This window comes from Monodelphis domestica, chromosome 3 (genome assembly GCF_027887165.1).
Source record: "Monodelphis domestica isolate mMonDom1 chromosome 3, mMonDom1.pri, whole genome shotgun sequence".
NCBI classification, from domain to species: domain Eukaryota; kingdom Metazoa; phylum Chordata; class Mammalia; order Didelphimorphia; family Didelphidae; genus Monodelphis; species Monodelphis domestica.
This window is the reverse complement of record NC_077229.1, coordinates 39,290,377-39,307,708: the sequence shown is the minus strand read 5'-3', so window position 1 is coordinate 39,307,708 and position 17,332 is coordinate 39,290,377.

The following is a 17,332-nucleotide window of genomic DNA, read 5'->3' as shown; positions in this document are numbered from 1 at the left end:
AGAACTGATCAATCAGAGCACAGAAGTATTAAAATATTCTCTTAGGGGAATTATCTCAGCATCTCCTTATGATTCTGTTTATATTGCTCTTCCTCTGATGCTTTGTGATCTGCCCAATTCTCCATATGGCAAATGGACTAAGATCTTAAGGTCTCAGACAAGATTTTAAATAATTCCAGATCTATGTAATGAAGAGAATTTCTCCCTGATCCCTCTGCTTCAGATGGGATCATGATTTGGAAGGAAGAGTTGGATCAGATGAGGGGAGACACTACTAAGAACCTAGATGATGGCATGTAGCATGAATCTCACATTCCTGAGGTACCCTTAGTTCACTAAACCTCATTCTGGCATACACTCATTCTTTTTGGTTCCTTCTCCCCATGTGGTTGTTCAGATCCTCATCCCAATCGCTGTTTCTAGAAAAGAGTGATCCCTAATTATTATTTCATAGAGTATTGTTGATGTGGGTGTGTTTGCATGTATTTATGTATATTGAACTGAAAGTCCTCTATAATTCAGTTATATAGAATGACTCTTTATTCATCACTCAGAAAGAATTTAAATTGGTGAATCTGTTAAATGTCTTCATCTCTGTGCTGGTCACTGTGATCCTGGAGTTGTTAACCCATTGCCTCAGTCCTGGTATGCCAGAGGAGATTATCTCCTCAGCAGTCATCAGTCCCTGGGAGCAGCTAAAGCCATTCATATGCAGCCATGGAGCATCCAAAGAGAAGCAGATTTCCATATGGCAGTTAGAAAACAAACTCCCATTTGAGTTGAAAGCATCACTGCTTCTACTCATTACCCTTATTTCCCTTTAGAATAATCCATCACCTTTTCTCTCTTCCTTCTTAGTCCATTGAATGGCTGCCCAGGGACCAAGAAGGGGAAAGAGCTGTTCTTGCAACAGTGTCTTATGCTGCAATTTTGATACAAGTGGTGGGCAAAGCTGGCTGCTGCCAAGAGGAGAAGAAAAAGAAGAAAATGGGAAAGAGCTGTGATAGGGGACCAGTGAGAAGTGTGTGAAATTGTTCCATAGAAACTGTTGATGTAATGTTCCCCCTCCCTCATTTTAGAGCCCTCAAATCCTTAGATTTTGTCAGTCTGTAGTTCAGCTTCATTCCTCTTTCAAGAGAGACCCAGATGGTTCTTTCATGGAAAAGAGGAGTTTAGTGAACCATGAAAAATTAATTACAAATAAACTAATATTAGTGTTTATACGTATACACAAACAGACAAAATTTGGATAAAATTCCTAGTTGTCCCATTCCCCTGACATTAGTCACAGAATAACTCTGGGAAAGTGTCTTCATCTCTTTGGGGTCCTAACATAGGCTTCAATTCAAGGTATAATCCTATCCATATACTTCTTATTTCTGGCAATGTCAGCACATTATTTGCTTGATAAAAGTCTCCTATTTCTCATCTGTCCAATGGGGAATGAGGGATGGAAAAAGAATTTGTGAAGTTCCCAGGCTTGCCTAGCACTAAAGACCATTAACACACCCATCTACATTCCCCCTACATCTGGAGGGTTCCTTGGTAGTTATTGGAGTTACTGGGTCTGAATCTCCACCAAAACGAATGGGGAGATTACAAAGGTACACATTCAAGTTTCAGTTCTTGGAAAGTCAAGGTTCCTTCATCTTGTCTGGATCCCCAGGTTCGATGTCTGGCCTGACACCCCAGACCTAGGCTTATGATTTCCTCACTTTATTGCCATCATGAATGGAAGATTCTAAAACTCATTCAACTTCCACATGAGCATTCTTTACCCATTTACACTTTAAATTTTCTGGGCAGGACCTGCCCTTGTTTTCCTTCTCCTCCATGGTGACTTTGGCACACATTTCAGGAAAGACTGTGGATATCTTCCCTATACCCATTATGTAGACAAGGGCCAGGATGATGGGAATTGGCACTGCACAGGCCATGGCTTGCAGATCAATCCTTGTCAATCACACTGACTCCTTTAACCAAGCATATTACTAAATGGTTTTGTTTTGTTTTGTTTTCTCTGTACAAGGGTCACTGGAAGAAATGTGTAAAAGGGGAGATTTTGAACCCTAGACTTCAATCCCCAGAAGTCCTTGGTATTTCCCAGAATTCCCTATAATCTCACCTGAGTCTCCATATTGGCAAAATCACAATTGGTATTTAACAAGCTCTCTGCTCTTCAATTGAAATTATGTAGCAAGTATGCTAAACATGGGGATTTTGAATGTGCTAATCAACCATGGGCATGTGGTTATTATTTTGTATCCTGATTTCTAATAATCCTTAACAAAACTCAAAAATATAATATTTTTATTATCAGAGATATAATTTAATTTTTACAGTTAATGGCAACCACTTGGAAGAGAAATTTAAATTTTTTTTAAGATAGCCTAGATAAAATTTTTTAAGCCATGTTTCTCCTGCCAAGGCTTTTTGGCCCCCTTCGCAAGCTTCTCTTGATTCAGCTTGGAAGCTCTCTCCTGCTGCTCCTGCCTCCATTGATCCACTCAACCTTCTTGACCCAGATTGCTCAACTGCCTCCAGCCCAGCCTGGCCCTGCTCTCAGGCCCAGTCCCAACTACTCTACTCTGGTGTCTGAGTCCAATCTCCCCAGGCCCAGCCCCAGGACCCAGACTGCTGGTAGCTGTCCCTGTGTCTTCGGAATCACAAACCAACTGGTAAAAACTAGAGTGTTCATTCCTTAGGCCACATTTAGCCTCCACGAGGCAGTGGACTTTGAGGGCATGGGGGGGTGGAATGAAGAGAAGAAAGAAACTTTCCCAAACAGAAAGTTGATTACTAATATGGTGTATTCTATGAGAGATCAATGCATGGCATATTTAAAAAGATAATTTTTGAGTGCCCAGTTCCTTTTACTTATTTTACCTGCAATTCAGGGGAGATATTCATCTCCCTGCAACTCTTTGCCAATTGGGCCCGCCTAATTTGAGATTCCTAAAACTCATTTTCTTCCTCCATATCAGGAATTCCACAGTACTGACAAAAGGAATCTCAATGTATGAAAATAAAACAAAAACGAACTTTAAAGTGACTGGAGGTTATATTTTAAGGCTTTTCAGACTCCAAAGTTTTATAAAAATCTCTGTATTTTATTGCATTTTACTGATTGTTTTGTTTAAGTTAATTCTGTTGGTTTTAAGTTCATATATTAATGTATTCAATACTATTCTGTTACAATGAATCATTTTAATATACTGGGTTTTAACTACTGCTATATTCTGTTGCTTTCCCCTATAACTATACTGAACAAAAATTATTGAATAAGTCCATATATAAAAATAGCCTTTTTTCTATCTTGACTTTGTAAATTGTCACATAGAGGATGGATGGACTTCATCAAAACTGGTTACAATTGTAAAACAACCTTTGGAAAATTTAATGAGCTAAATATCTCAAATTGTTTTTAAGGGGTCTTTAGACATGATTTTTATATTTTTTTCAACAACTGATCAGTAGCTGAAGTGAAATACAATTATAATTCCCACCTTCCACATTTATAAAAATGTGAATGGATGGGACATCACAGTCTCATATCAAAGATTTTAGGGAGTTAATCCCAGGGCATGGTACCCCTTGATGACTCCCCAAAAGGAAGCATCTCTCATTTATAACTCTTCACCTCACTTTACTTCCACCAGAACAATCTAGATTTCTTGATGATGTTCTAGACCCAAATAAGTTTGACTTTGTTTAAAAATGTATTTGCCAAGCTTGAACTATTGTTATGCCTCTAAAACTTTTGACAAGTATCCATTTTCTTTAAATGTCATACAGCAGACTAATGTTAAATATGATAGTGGGTTAGTTTGGTATTGTAATTAACAGGTCTATTGTGAAATTTGGGGATTTTGATACTTTTTTGAATGTGTAGTTGTGAAAATCATTTTCTTTGCACTCACAGTGGATCATGGCTAGGTATGAAGAGGAAATGGATCTCATTTTTGGTGAGAAACCTTTGTATTTTACATTTCCTTACCTAAAATAGTGTGTGTGAATCTTGAAACTTCTCATACTTGTGAATGTTAAAAAATTCCCCATTGGGGAATTCTCTCCATTGGGACAAATCCCTATTGGGACCATTCCCCATTTGGACAGGAGAACTCTACTTAGATCAGAAATGAGAAGACCTCTACTCCACACGTACTTAAGACTGCTTTAGGGACAAAAAAAACCTCCTTGCTGAACAATGAAAAATACTTAAACCCATACTTAAGCCATGCCTATTTTTAGAATTAATACAAAGGGGTGCTAAGTACCTATAAAGTCAGGCAACTTGTGATCTTACAAGGAGCAAAGAGAAAAAAACTTACACAGAGATTCTAGCCTACTCAGGTGTGGATTACTAAAAAATTAGTCTACTCAGGTGTGAATTCAGAATGGACTGTCCTTTGGAAAACGTCAACTGTGATTGGTAGATGGAAGAACTTAGGGGAGGTGACATAAGAGAAAACCCCCTATATAAGAAGACAGTCTGTTGAAAAAAACAGTCTCTAAACAGTCTCTAAGGAGGCTGTTATAAGGAGAGTGCTCTAAGGAGGAGACTCTGAAAGAAGAGTCTCTAAGGAGTCTCTTGGGAGAGGCTCTTGAGGACAGTCAGAATAATCCCTCTCTGGAGAAGGATGGCTGGCTGAACTGGTGTCTAATATCCTTGCTTGGACAGATCTTGTGGTGAGTGATTAAGGACTGACTGATCTTTTCTTTTAGGACTTAGGCCTGGGTGGGCCAGGGCTGCCCTGGGCTGGTCTATCCTTTTCTCATTATTCCTTTTTTCTTACCCTTTCTCTCTTTCTTTGATTCCTCATTATATTATTAATTAAATTCTGTATAAAACCCAGTTGACTTGGGTATATTCATAATTGGGAATATTTCCTTGGCGACCACCTTATATTTGATTTAAAACAAGACACTGTAGTGAAAACATATTTTCTGAGGTCAAAATTTACTCACCCATTCTTATATCGACTACAATTTATATTATCCACTATTTTAATCACTATAATTTATGGCCGAAACTATTTTAACTCTTATAGTTTATGGCTTCCACTCTTTTAAATATAACACGTGTCAATGATTATAAGCTATAATTTTGAATTTTAAACTTTTATTATTATATTCTTCTTGCATGTGTAATATACTATTATCAGTTTTTTTTTAATTTTTCTCTCCTTTTTATATTTGAAGCACATGTCACCAGTAGTAAGATTTTCATTAACTTTTTTTGATTTTGCAGTAATATATGTTTAAAATACATTTGCTATAATGTCAATGAATACCCAATGCTTGAGACTATAAAAATTATGCCACTGATTTAAAAAAAAAATTATGGGACTTTACATAATAATTCTCTCTGATTCAGGCATAAGAGTTACCAAAAAAAGAGCTAAATTGCAGAGTGTCAATCAAGCTCAAGGTCACAGACCAACCAATCCCAATGGGTTGATGAAAATTTTGGGCCATGACAAGAGTACTTTGACTCATTTGGGGTTTGAGGTTGCAGCTTTTTAACATTTCGTAAAGGCAGGTCTTCCTTGTTCCATATTCTACCAAGTATCTCAAATTTAGCTCATACCTGGATACTATAATCTAGTCCCTTTTCTGTCTTTCATAGTATGGCAAACTTTCTGTAGTCCTGCCTACTGATTGGGTAAATTCTTAATGCTTATATCATTTTAATGGGGCCCTGATTCAAGGACCTATTATATATTTATTTTTCCTTTACTTAGAAGTTTTACACATAAGTTTTTGATAGACTATATTTCATCCAGAAATTATCTTCTTTTATTTGGATTTTTTTGATGTTTTTGATTTCTCTTCTGATTGATTCATGACCTCAGAGTTCAGCCATGCATGCCAGAGTGATCCCTGTGTTTTTCAATCACCCTTTTCAGGGAGGAATATATAATTATTATTAATTTAAATTTGCAAAGTTTAAATTCCTTTTGAGAGTAATTTTAAGTTAATAAACATTCTACCTCTCCGAATCCAGAAAGTGAACTTTTTGGAGAAGACACCAGGAAGATGCCTCCACAGACCACAAGCTGCACCAGAAGATCCAGAGTGAAGTTTGGGATTTGGTGATTTGAACTGTTTGATGTTTAAATGCATTTGTTTTGTATGTGTACTCTTATGGCAAAGGGGACTTCCCCATCACTGGCTTTTTGTCAGTGTATCTATCAACTATTGGTATTGTTCTCTTTTCCTCTTATCCTCAAATTATTGTAATTTCATTGTTTGTATGTTTACAAGACCCATCAGAGAGACTAGTCCTCCTTGGGTCTCAGGGGAGTAGGTAAAAAGGGAGATTTTGAACCCTAGCCTTCAATCCCCAGAAGTCCTTGGTATTTCCCAGAATTCACTATAATCTCACCTGAGTCTAAACATTGGCAAGACCACAATTGGTATTTAACTGGCAGTAAGGCATCCCAAACTCTCTTCTCTTCCATTGCAATGATGTAGCAAGGAAACTAAGGGTGGGAATATTGAATGGGCTAATCAGCCATGGGCATGTGGTTTTTATTTTGTATCCTTGATTTCCAATCATCCTTAATAAACCTTATAAAATGTAATATTTTTATTATTAAAGATATAATTTAATTTTTACAGAATGTGAAATTAGAAAATCTTGAATACTTAGAGAGTACATCTCCCAGCATCCTTTTCCATTTGTCCATATAGCGGTCCTTACTATATTTGTATATAGTTGTGTGTGACTTCACTTGCTTTTCTTCTCTTCCATAGTGACAGTCAAGTTTCGCTCCCTCTTTACTTTAGCTTTTTACTTTCCATTTGATTTAAGTTATTAGTAATAAACAATTTAAAATATTATATATGGGGTATCTGGATATTAATACTTAATCTTATAGAATGTAGTCCCAGAGTAATATCTGAGTTATATGTTCAATTATATGTATTGCTTTGTGTATGTATTAAACACAAACAAGTTACTATGTTAATCTTAAGTGGGTGGATCCACTTTATAATGTAATTTGTATCAAATACATTCTTTCAAGAAGTTAAAGGGACTGGAATGTCATCCAAGGGTCAAGAGGTATGGAAAAGGTCTGGAAATAGTCTTGGGGACCAGAAGATTTGAATATGATCTTAGAGATCTCTCAGAGACCTCTTGTGGGGGTTTTGGACAAATGTGAAATTATATGTGTGTATATTTTACAAGTTAAGGAATCTAGCAGACCTTTGGCCCTTTGATTTCTTTCTCATAAAAGAGCCAGATCTTCATCCAGAAGGGTATCCCAGTCTGATTTTTAATAGTATGTAGTAGTTAAAAGTTAATATGATGAACTGGACCACTTGAGGCTAGCCTACTTCAATCCTTACATGTATTAGAGAGGGGAATCAAGAAAATTCCTTATTTCCCGTCTTCTCAGTTGAAGTTCTGGAAAGTTAATAGAGAGGCAACTCCTTTCATTATTTCTTTATCCATCAATTGGCTTAATGTTCATTCTGGGGTTGGTTTTATGCTTCTCTGACATATGAAGGAGACCCAATCTAATCACAGAGACTACATAGAACTCAATGGAAGACCTTCTCAAGTCAATGCCTAGAATCCATTATGGTATGCATTGACTCTGAACAATGATTGAACAAATGCTACCTCCATATAAAGTTGCTTCTCTAGGGACAGAAAGGGAAGAGCCATGTTTATTATATATGCCTGGCATTGTGCTAAGCATTTTACAAATATATTCACATTTGATCCTCACTATATCTATTGCTGGCTGTTATCAGGCCATGATGCCTTGACAGAGTCACACATAGTCACTAAGGAGACCACAGAGTGGAGCTTGGCAAGCTGTGATTGCCCACTCAATCCCCCTTTCATGACCTCTCTCATTAACATCCCTTACCTTTCTAATTGACATGATTATTATTCCCCCTAGTCTCAGAAGGAATAATTCAAGAGCAAAATACCTAATTCCCCAAAACATCTCCAAAAGATCAGATCCTCAAATCCAACCCCAAAAGACTATCATGGCTTAACTTTTCCTTAGTAACATAATCCCCATTAAAACTGCAGCTGCAGGCCAAGCCCAGAACTTTCCCACTCATAGAAGCTTAATCTCATGAAGCCAGCACACAAATCCATCAGAAAGGCCCATACAAGACATATAGTTACACTACAGGTACACTAAGTTTCAACATGCCTCAGTGACTCAATTTCACAAACCAGTAACTCAGAAAATCCCCAGTAAACCCTGAAAAATCACCAGTCTAATATTAAATCTGAATTGTGTTCCCAGTACCCCTCAACCTCAATAATATGTTTACTGGATTTTCTTTTAAGACCTTTTATTTGATTATTTCTTTTTATTAAAGTAGTAAGTAAATTTCCTCAATTGTTTGTAAGCTCAAAACTCCTCACAGGGTAATGAGAAAACTAAGCCACCTGTGACAAAATCATTTCTCTTGTGTGAAACCTTTATGCTGTCTGTAATCACAATACAAAAATATAGAATGTTAATAAAGTTATTTGTTAAAAGTTAATGTATCAGTTTTCTAATTATTTCTATTTAGACATATGTGTTAGGTAATGTATCTGTGTGCCAAGAAAATGGATATAAATATAAACACCGAGGTTGGGGATGGCGGAGCAGCCATCAGATGCAAAGCATTCCCATGGCCATAAGGATACAGTTGACTTATGTTTGTTATTTTCTTGATTGATTGTGCACCACCTGTTGGGAAGCCCTGAAGTTGCAAGTGAGGCTGGACCTTGCCCATGATATTTCTGGCACCAGAACAGGACCTTTCCCAGCTAGGTAAGCCCCCTTCCCCAAAGCCCCATGAGTTTTCAACAGATCAGGTTGTCCCCCTGGAAGAGGTGCTGGGCCCCCCTATGGATGGAGCAGGATTTGTGGGGTAGTAATCCAGGGCTCCTAATATAAGTGGAGCTGTTCAAAACAGGAGAAGTTAGGAGAAGAAAAGGGCCATCATGGGATACAGTGAAACAAAAGAAAGAAAGATATTCACTGAAATAATCAAACACAGCTTTCAGAAAAGGTGAGTAAAAGAGAAAAGTAAGCAAGTCACAGCTGACTAAGCTCTTGGAGTTTATTAAAAATTGCAGTCTGCGGTTCCCCAATATAAGGATGGTAGATTTTGATATAAAAGAAAAAGTTAGCCTTGACTTAAAATCTTTTAACACTCACATCTGGGTTAGACAACCACTGACAACCCCTCCACCTGAGGAAAGGTGGAGTGAGTGGACGGGAATGAGGGGTCCCCCTCCTCATCTACCTCCACAACCCTCAGATCCTCTGCTCTAGCAGAGAAAAGCACATAATTAAAAACACTAGAAAGCATAGGAATAGAAGGGTCGTTACTAGAATAATAAACAGTATATATCTAAAACCATCAGCTAATATCATCTGCAATGGGAATAAACTAGATGCATTCCCAGTAAGATCAGGAGTGAAACAAGGATGCCCATTATCACTTCTACTATTTGACATTGTACTAGAAACACTAGCAGTAGCAATTAGAGAAGATAAAGAAAGTGAAGGCATTAAAATAGGCAAGGAGGAGACCTAGTTATCGCTCTTTGCAGATGACATGATGGTCTACTTAAAGAATCCTAGAGATTCAACCAAAAAGCTAATTGAAATAATGAACAACTTTAGCAAAAATGCAGGATAAAAAATAAACCCGCATAAGTCATCAGCATTTCTCTATATCTCCAACACAGCTCAGTAGCAAAAACTAGAAAGAGAAATCCCATTCAAAATCACCTTAGACAAAATAAAATACTTAGGAATCTATCTCCTGAGACAAACACAGGAACTATATGAACACAACTACAAAACACTCTCCACACAACTAACACTAGACTTGAGCAATTGGGAATACATTAACTGCTCATGGGTAGGACGAGCCAATATGATAGAAATAACAATCCTACCCAAATTTATTCATCTATTTTGTGCCATACCCATTGAACTTCCGAAAAAAAAAATTTACTGATTTAGAAAAAATACATAACAAAGTTCATTTAGAAGAATAAAGGATCAAGGATATCCAGGGAAATAATGAAAACAATACAAAGGTAGGGGACCTTGCAGTCCCAGATTTCAAACTATATTGTTAAGCAGAGGTCATCAAAACAATTTTGTACTGCATAAGAGACAGAAAGGAGGATCAGTGGAATAGACTGGGGGCAAGTGATTTCAGCAAGACAGTATATGATAAACCAAAAGATCCCAGCTTTTGGGAAAAAATTCACTATTTGATAAATTCTGCTGGGAAAATTGGAAGACAGTATGGGAGAGATTTGGTTTGGATCAATACCTCACACCCTACATCAAGATAAATTCAAAATGGGTGAATGACTAAAACATAAAGAAGGAAACTATAAGTAAATTAGGAAAACACAGAATTGTATACATGTCAGACCTTTGGGAAGGGAAAGATTTTAAATCCAAACAAGACTTAGAAAGAGTCACAAAATGTAAAATAAATAATTTAGGCTACATCAAATTAAAAAGGTTTTCTACAAACAAAACCAATGTAACTAAAATAAGAACGGAAGCAACAAATTGGGAAACAATCTTCATAAAAACCTCTGACAAAGGTTTAATTACTCAAATTTACAAAGAGCTAAATCAATTGTACAAAAAATCAAGCCATTCTTCAATTGATAAATGGGCAAGGGACATGAGTAGGCAGTTCTCAGATAAAGAAATCAAAACTGTTAATAAGCACATGGAAAAGTGTTCTAAATCTCTCATAATCAGAGAGATGCGAATCCAAACAACTCTGAGGTATAACCTCACACCTAGCAGTAGGCTAACATGACAGCAAAGTAAAGTAATGAACATTGGAGGGGATGTGGCAAAGTTGGGACATTAATTCATTGCTGGTGGAGTTGTGAACTGATCCAACCATTCTGGAGAGCGATTTGGAACTATGCCCAAAGGGCGACAAAAGAATGTCTACCCTTTGATCCAGCCATAGCACTGCTGGGTCTGTACCCCAAAGAGACTCTAAGTAAAAAGACTTGTTCAAGAATATTCATAGTTGCACTCTTTGTGGTGGCCAAAAAAATGGGAAAATGAGGGGATGCCCTTCAATTGGAGAATGTCTGAACAAATTGTGGTATATGTTGGGAATGGAATACTATTGTGCTGAAAGGAATAATAAGGTGGAAGAATTCCATGGGGACTGGAACAACTTCCAGGAAGTGATGCAGATTTAGAGGAGCAGAACCAGGAAAACATTGTACACGGAGATTAATACTCTGTGGTACAATCAAATGTAATGGAATTCTCCATTAGGGACAATGCAATGTCCCTGAACAATCTGCAGGGATCTAAGAGAAAAAACACTATCCACAAGCAGAGGACAAACTATGGGAGTAAAAACACCGAGGAAAAACAACTGCTCAATTACAGGGGTGGAGGGGACATGTCTGAGTAGAGACTCTAAATGAACACCCTACTGCAAATACCAACAACATGGAAATGGGTTTGAATCAAGAACACATGTGATACCCAGTGGAATCGTTCATCAGCTATGAGAGAGGTGGGGGGCGGAGGAAAAGAAAATGATCTTTTTCTCCATTGAATAATGTTTGGAAATGACCAAAAAAAAATAATGTTTTTAAAAAAGGGGGGAAGACTTTAGGCTATTCATTTCACATCTAACAGTTTGAAAGGGACATGAATCACTACAGTCACAGCTCTCTGAAGTTCTGGGGTACTTCATAGACAGACCTTGTTCTCATAGAAAAGATCCACTTGGGATATGAGTGAACTGTCCAGCAAGTAACTTTTCCTTCTTTTATCAGAATGAGCCCAAATTTCATTTTGGAAAATCAGAGGGATTCTGTTTTATGATGCTGGGCATTTGGTCATAATTTATTTTATTTTATTAAATGTTCTTGACACCTTTTGTTTTCATATTTCTTTTCTAGATACACTTCCATTCCCTACAATATAAGTAATATCTAAAAGAGGCTCCATTAAAGGGAAGAATTAGAAGATGTTGACATGGAATCTAGAAACCCCCAAACAGATAGCCTAGTAAGATCTGATGATCCAACTTACAAGTTAATCCTAAAACGCTGAGTCAAAGAGTTTACTAGGCTATATCTTTCGGGGTTTCTAGATTCCAGGTCAACCTAGGGAACACATAATAGATCTATTTTTAAATTTAAAAAATCAATTAAGGAAATGTCCCTCTCCACTTCTTCTATGTCCCCACTGCATACCACTGTGAAAGAAGAAAAACATAAAAACAAATCTTGTAGCAGATTTACTCTCGCAAAAAAAAAAAAAAAGATCCTCTTTGAATTCATTACCTCCCTATCAGGATGTAGGCAATCCATGTCACCACTGATTCTCCAATATTTGATTCTTTGATTTTGGTTGTTTCCATTTAGTACCCTTTTAACATTTCCTTGGGATGCTTTTGTGAGATCTTTGCTTCTTCTAGGAACTTCCTTGTTACAGCCTTATCTGAGAATTGGATTTTTGCTTTCTATCTTTCTTATTTAAATGTATTTTGGTCCAAATGAAAAAAAAATTAATATTTCTTCACCCATCATGGTCTTTTCTGACAAAAGGAAGAAGAAATAAAAGATAAGAGGGAAGAAAGTGGTATTAGCAGGATCAAGAGAATGTTATACACAATAACCACTATATCCTATGATGAACAACTGTGATAATTACTGTAATATCTATTCTTACCAATACAGTGATTTAAGAGACTCCTGATGAAAAATACCCTCAGGCTCCAGAAAAAGATTTGATAGCATCTGAATACAGACAGAATAGTTGGAATTACATAAATGCCTTGCTTCCTCAATTTGGGGAAGGATCTCCTATCAAGTAGGTTTTTCTTTTGGAGGGTTTTCTTATATCTATCAAAGTGCTGATCACATCACCTACTATGGGAGGAGCCAAGAAACAGAAATTCAATAGTAGAGCTTTACAATGTCATGACTGAGGAAAGTTGTATGGCGGGATTACTGCATCACACTCCCTTCCTCAATGACTCTTGATGCTGAAAGGGAAAGATGGAGGAAAGCACTCATTGAGCTAAGTTTGACATTATTTGGTGGGCAAGGCAATCAAGTCAGAGGTCTACAGATCCCATGTTGTAAAATACACACTCTTTTATAGTTTCATATCTGTTCTTTTTAAATTTAAATTTAATTAATTTAGAATACTTTTCCATGGTGTCATGATCCATGTTCTTTCCATTCCCATCCTTGTGAAGTCAACAAGCAGTTCCACTGGGTTTTACCTGCATCATTGATCAAAACCTATTTCCACATTACTATTATTTGCCATAGATATATTTGTCCTAATAGGACAGCTCCAAACCTCATGTCTGAGACATTCTTGATGCTCTCAATATCTTTCTAGACCTTTCTGGGCTCTAAAAACTTTTCTGATCTTCTTGGTGTCTGAGACCTTCTATGAATAATTTTAAAATAAAATATTATAATGCAAAGTGACACATTTCAGAATAATATTATCTCAGACATGATTCTTAATCAGCTCCTAGTCTGGGACTTCACTCTTGATCTCACTGCATACACAGACTCCTGCCTGGGTCCATGTTCTGACTATAATTCACACATTTGAAGGTCTCAAATGAATGGGATCCTCAATACAAATGAGGTGCTGACTTAATTAGATTCCCTTCATGTAATGCTCATAACATGCCAGGACATAAGTTATGATGAGAGAAACTGAGGCTGCCCTGCCTCCATGTGGTGAATATGGTCCTGAAACCCCAGGGAAGAGAGTGAGGTCATTGTCTCTGGAGGATTCCAGTGTGAAATGGTTTGTACACTCTGGGTGTTCCAGGAGAGATTATGATTTGGTGCACATGTGTGGGTGTGTGCTTATTATACGTATTATCTTCTTTGATATGTTCGCGTGTTTTTCTGTGCTGTGTTCATATATGTGTGTTGAGAATATGTGTGTGAGATGGGTCACTCTTTCCTTTGTTTTGGCCTCAATAAGTCATATAACTCAATCTATCATGTGACACCCCGACAATCCGCCCCCCCTCATATAGGGACCTCATCAGGAATTGAGTCTTAAAGAGTGAAAGATTGGAATAGAGGCAGTCAGAGACAAAGAAACACCGAAACACGCCTTAGAGAAACAGACAGAACTAGAGAGAGTCCTGAATTGACCTGGAGAGGCAGGGAAATATTGAGCTCAGCTTCTGTCATGGGAGTGAGAAGGGATTTAGAGTAGGGGAAGGAGAGGAGAGAGAGCTGAGGAAGATTCTCCTCTGGTTTGGGCAAGAGGAGAGGAGGAGGCCCCCCAGGCAATGTTGTGGATCAAGACTGAGGGATGAGAAAATGGGGGAGCAGGACCCATGGAACCTGGAGGCGTCTGATCCCCAACTCTATCATCTCTTTCACAATGATTAACAAGGGCAGGGCAGGGCAGGGACACATATGGCCTCACAGGATGATTTTCTTCTGCCTCTACTTTCCCAGACAGGGTCAGTGGCATTCTTTGGAATAGGTCTCCTGTAGATTTGTGACACCAGATTTCTGGACCTCCTCCCAGCAAATCCTGCAGCCTCCAGCCACTAGGGTTTCCTGAATGCAGGCAGCACTGGTTCTGGAGTCAAGAAGACCTGAGTTCAAATCCAATTTCAGACACTAGATTTGGGACCATGAGGAAATCCCTAAATCCCCAATCTGCCTCCATCTCCTGAAGTATAAATTGGGAACCATGAGAGTACCTACTTCCCAGGGATATGTTGAGGATTCAATGATATATATGAAAAGCCTTAGCAAAGCACCTGGCATATAGTAGGCAATTAATAAATGTTTGTTCATTATAGTTCAAACCCAAAGAATCACCATAAGGGATGGGGAGGGATCTTGTCTCCTCTCCTAGAAAGGTGAGAGGGGGCTCCTGCCCTCTGCTGCAGTGGTGGAAGGGGGGGTCATTTCATGGGCTCCCTTGTCTGAGCATCTTGTTCTCATCCTCAGGATAATTTATCCAGAGCCTTGGGGTGGGAAGTGTCCCTCACCCCATCCCAGTAGGTTTCTCTTTTTGAGGGCTTGGTTATATCTGTCAAAGTGTTGATGACATCACCTACTATGGGAGGAGGCAAGGAAACAGACAATCAATAGTAGAAATTTACAGTGTAATGACTGAGGAAAGTTGGGGGCCAGGATTTCTCCATCTCACTCCCTTCCTCAATGACTCTTGATGCTGAAAGGAAAAAAATGGAGGAAAGCCCTCATTGAGCTAAGTCTGACTTTATTTGGTGGATGAGGCAAACAAGTCAGAGGTCTACAGATCTCATGTTGTAAAATTCACACTCTTTCATAGTTTCATATCTGTTCTATTTAAATATTTATTTAGTTAATTTAGAATATTTTCCATGGTGACATGATTCATGTTCTTTCCCTCCCCTTCAAGTGAAGCTGATGAGCAATTCCACAGGGTTTTACATGTGTCACTGACCAAAACCTATTTCCATAGTACTAATATATGCCATAGACAAACATGTCCTAATAGGACAGCCCCAGACCTCATTTCTGAGACATTCTCGATGTCCTCAATACCTTTCTAGACCTTTCTGGGCTCTGAGACCTTTTCAGAACTTCTTGGTCTCAGAGACCTTCTTCTATGAATCCGTTTAATATAAAGAATATTATAATGCAGTCACACACTTTGGAATAATACAGGCACTCACATGATTCTTAATCAGCTCCTAGTCTGGGACTTCACTGTTAATCTCACTGCATGCACAGACTCCTGCCTGAGTCCATGTTCTGACAATAATTCACACATTTGAAGGTATCACATGAAGGAGATTCTTCAGCTAATACAAATGAGGGGCTGCTTAATTAGATTTCCTTCATGTAAGGCTCATGACATGCCTCGACATAAGCAACAATTAGGGAAGCTGAGGCTGCCCTGCCTCCATGAGGTGAATATGGGCCTGAAGCCCCAGAGGAGGCAGTGAGGTCTTTGTCCCTGGAGGATCCCAGTGTGAACTGGATTTTACACTCTGGGTGTTCCACAAGAGATTATGATTTGGTGTATATGTGTGTGTGCAATCATTTGTGTTGTCTTGTACGATATGTTCATGTGTGTTTTTCTGTGCTTTCTTCATATATGGCTGTTGAGAATGTGTGTGTGAGATGGGTCACCCTTTCCCTTGTTTTGGCCTCAATAAGTTTTATAATTGAATCTGTCATGTGACACCCCAACAATACCCCCCCCCCATTTAGGCACCTCATCAGGAACTGAGTCATGAAGAGTGAAAGATTGGAATAGAGGCAGTCAAAGTCAAAGAAACACAGAAACAGGGAGAGAAACTGAGACTCAGAGGAGCAGATAGAGAACCAGGGAGAGTCCTGAGCCCCAACCTTGACCTGGAGACACAGGGAAATATTGAGCTCAGCTTCTGTGATGGGGGTGAGAAGGGAGCAAGAGTAGGGGAAGGAGAGGAGACAGAGCTGAGGAAAATCCTCCTCTGGTTTGGGCAAGAGGAGAGAAGGAGGCCTCCCAGGCAATGTTGTGGATCAAGCCTGAAGGAAGACAAAGTGGGGGAGCATGAGCCATGGAACTTGTAGGAATCTGATGCCGACTCTATGCCCTCTTTCACAATGATTAACAAGGGCAGGGCAGGGAGACATGGAGTCTTAGAGGGTGATTTTCCTCTTCCTCTACTTTCTCAGACAGAGTCAGTGGCATTTGTTGGAATGACTTTCCTGCAGATTTGTGACACCAGATTCCTGGATCTCCTCCCAGCAAATCCTGGATCCTCCAGCCAATAGGGGTGCCTGAATGCAGGCAGCATTGGTCCTGGAATCAGGGAGACCTGAGTTCAAATCCAGTTTCAGACATCAGCTTTGGGACCATGAGCAAATCCCTGAACCCCCAGTCTGACTCAGTTTCCTGAACCATAAAGTGGGGTTCATGAGATTATCTCACTACCAGGTGAGGGAGGCCGGAAAATGGCCAAACTTGAGGGCCTAATAAGCTCACCTGTCAGAACCGTAAATATGCCAAATCCTAGCAGGAAGGCCTAATGAGCTGGTTAGCCTTGAGAAACTTATCAGAACTGTAAATATGCCAAACCTCCAGCTGCAGTAGGTACCAGATAAAGGCCAGGAGGACCCCAACAAATATGTCAAACAACAGGTCAGGGGGACCCCAACAATATAGAATTGTCAAAGCTCCAAGAATACTAGGAAGCAGATAAAGGCCATATGTGCAGGCAAAATTCCAAGAATGGTAAGGTACCTACAGAAAAGTATAAAAAGCCCAGCCTGTCAGAAGCAACTCGGAACTCTGATGATAGA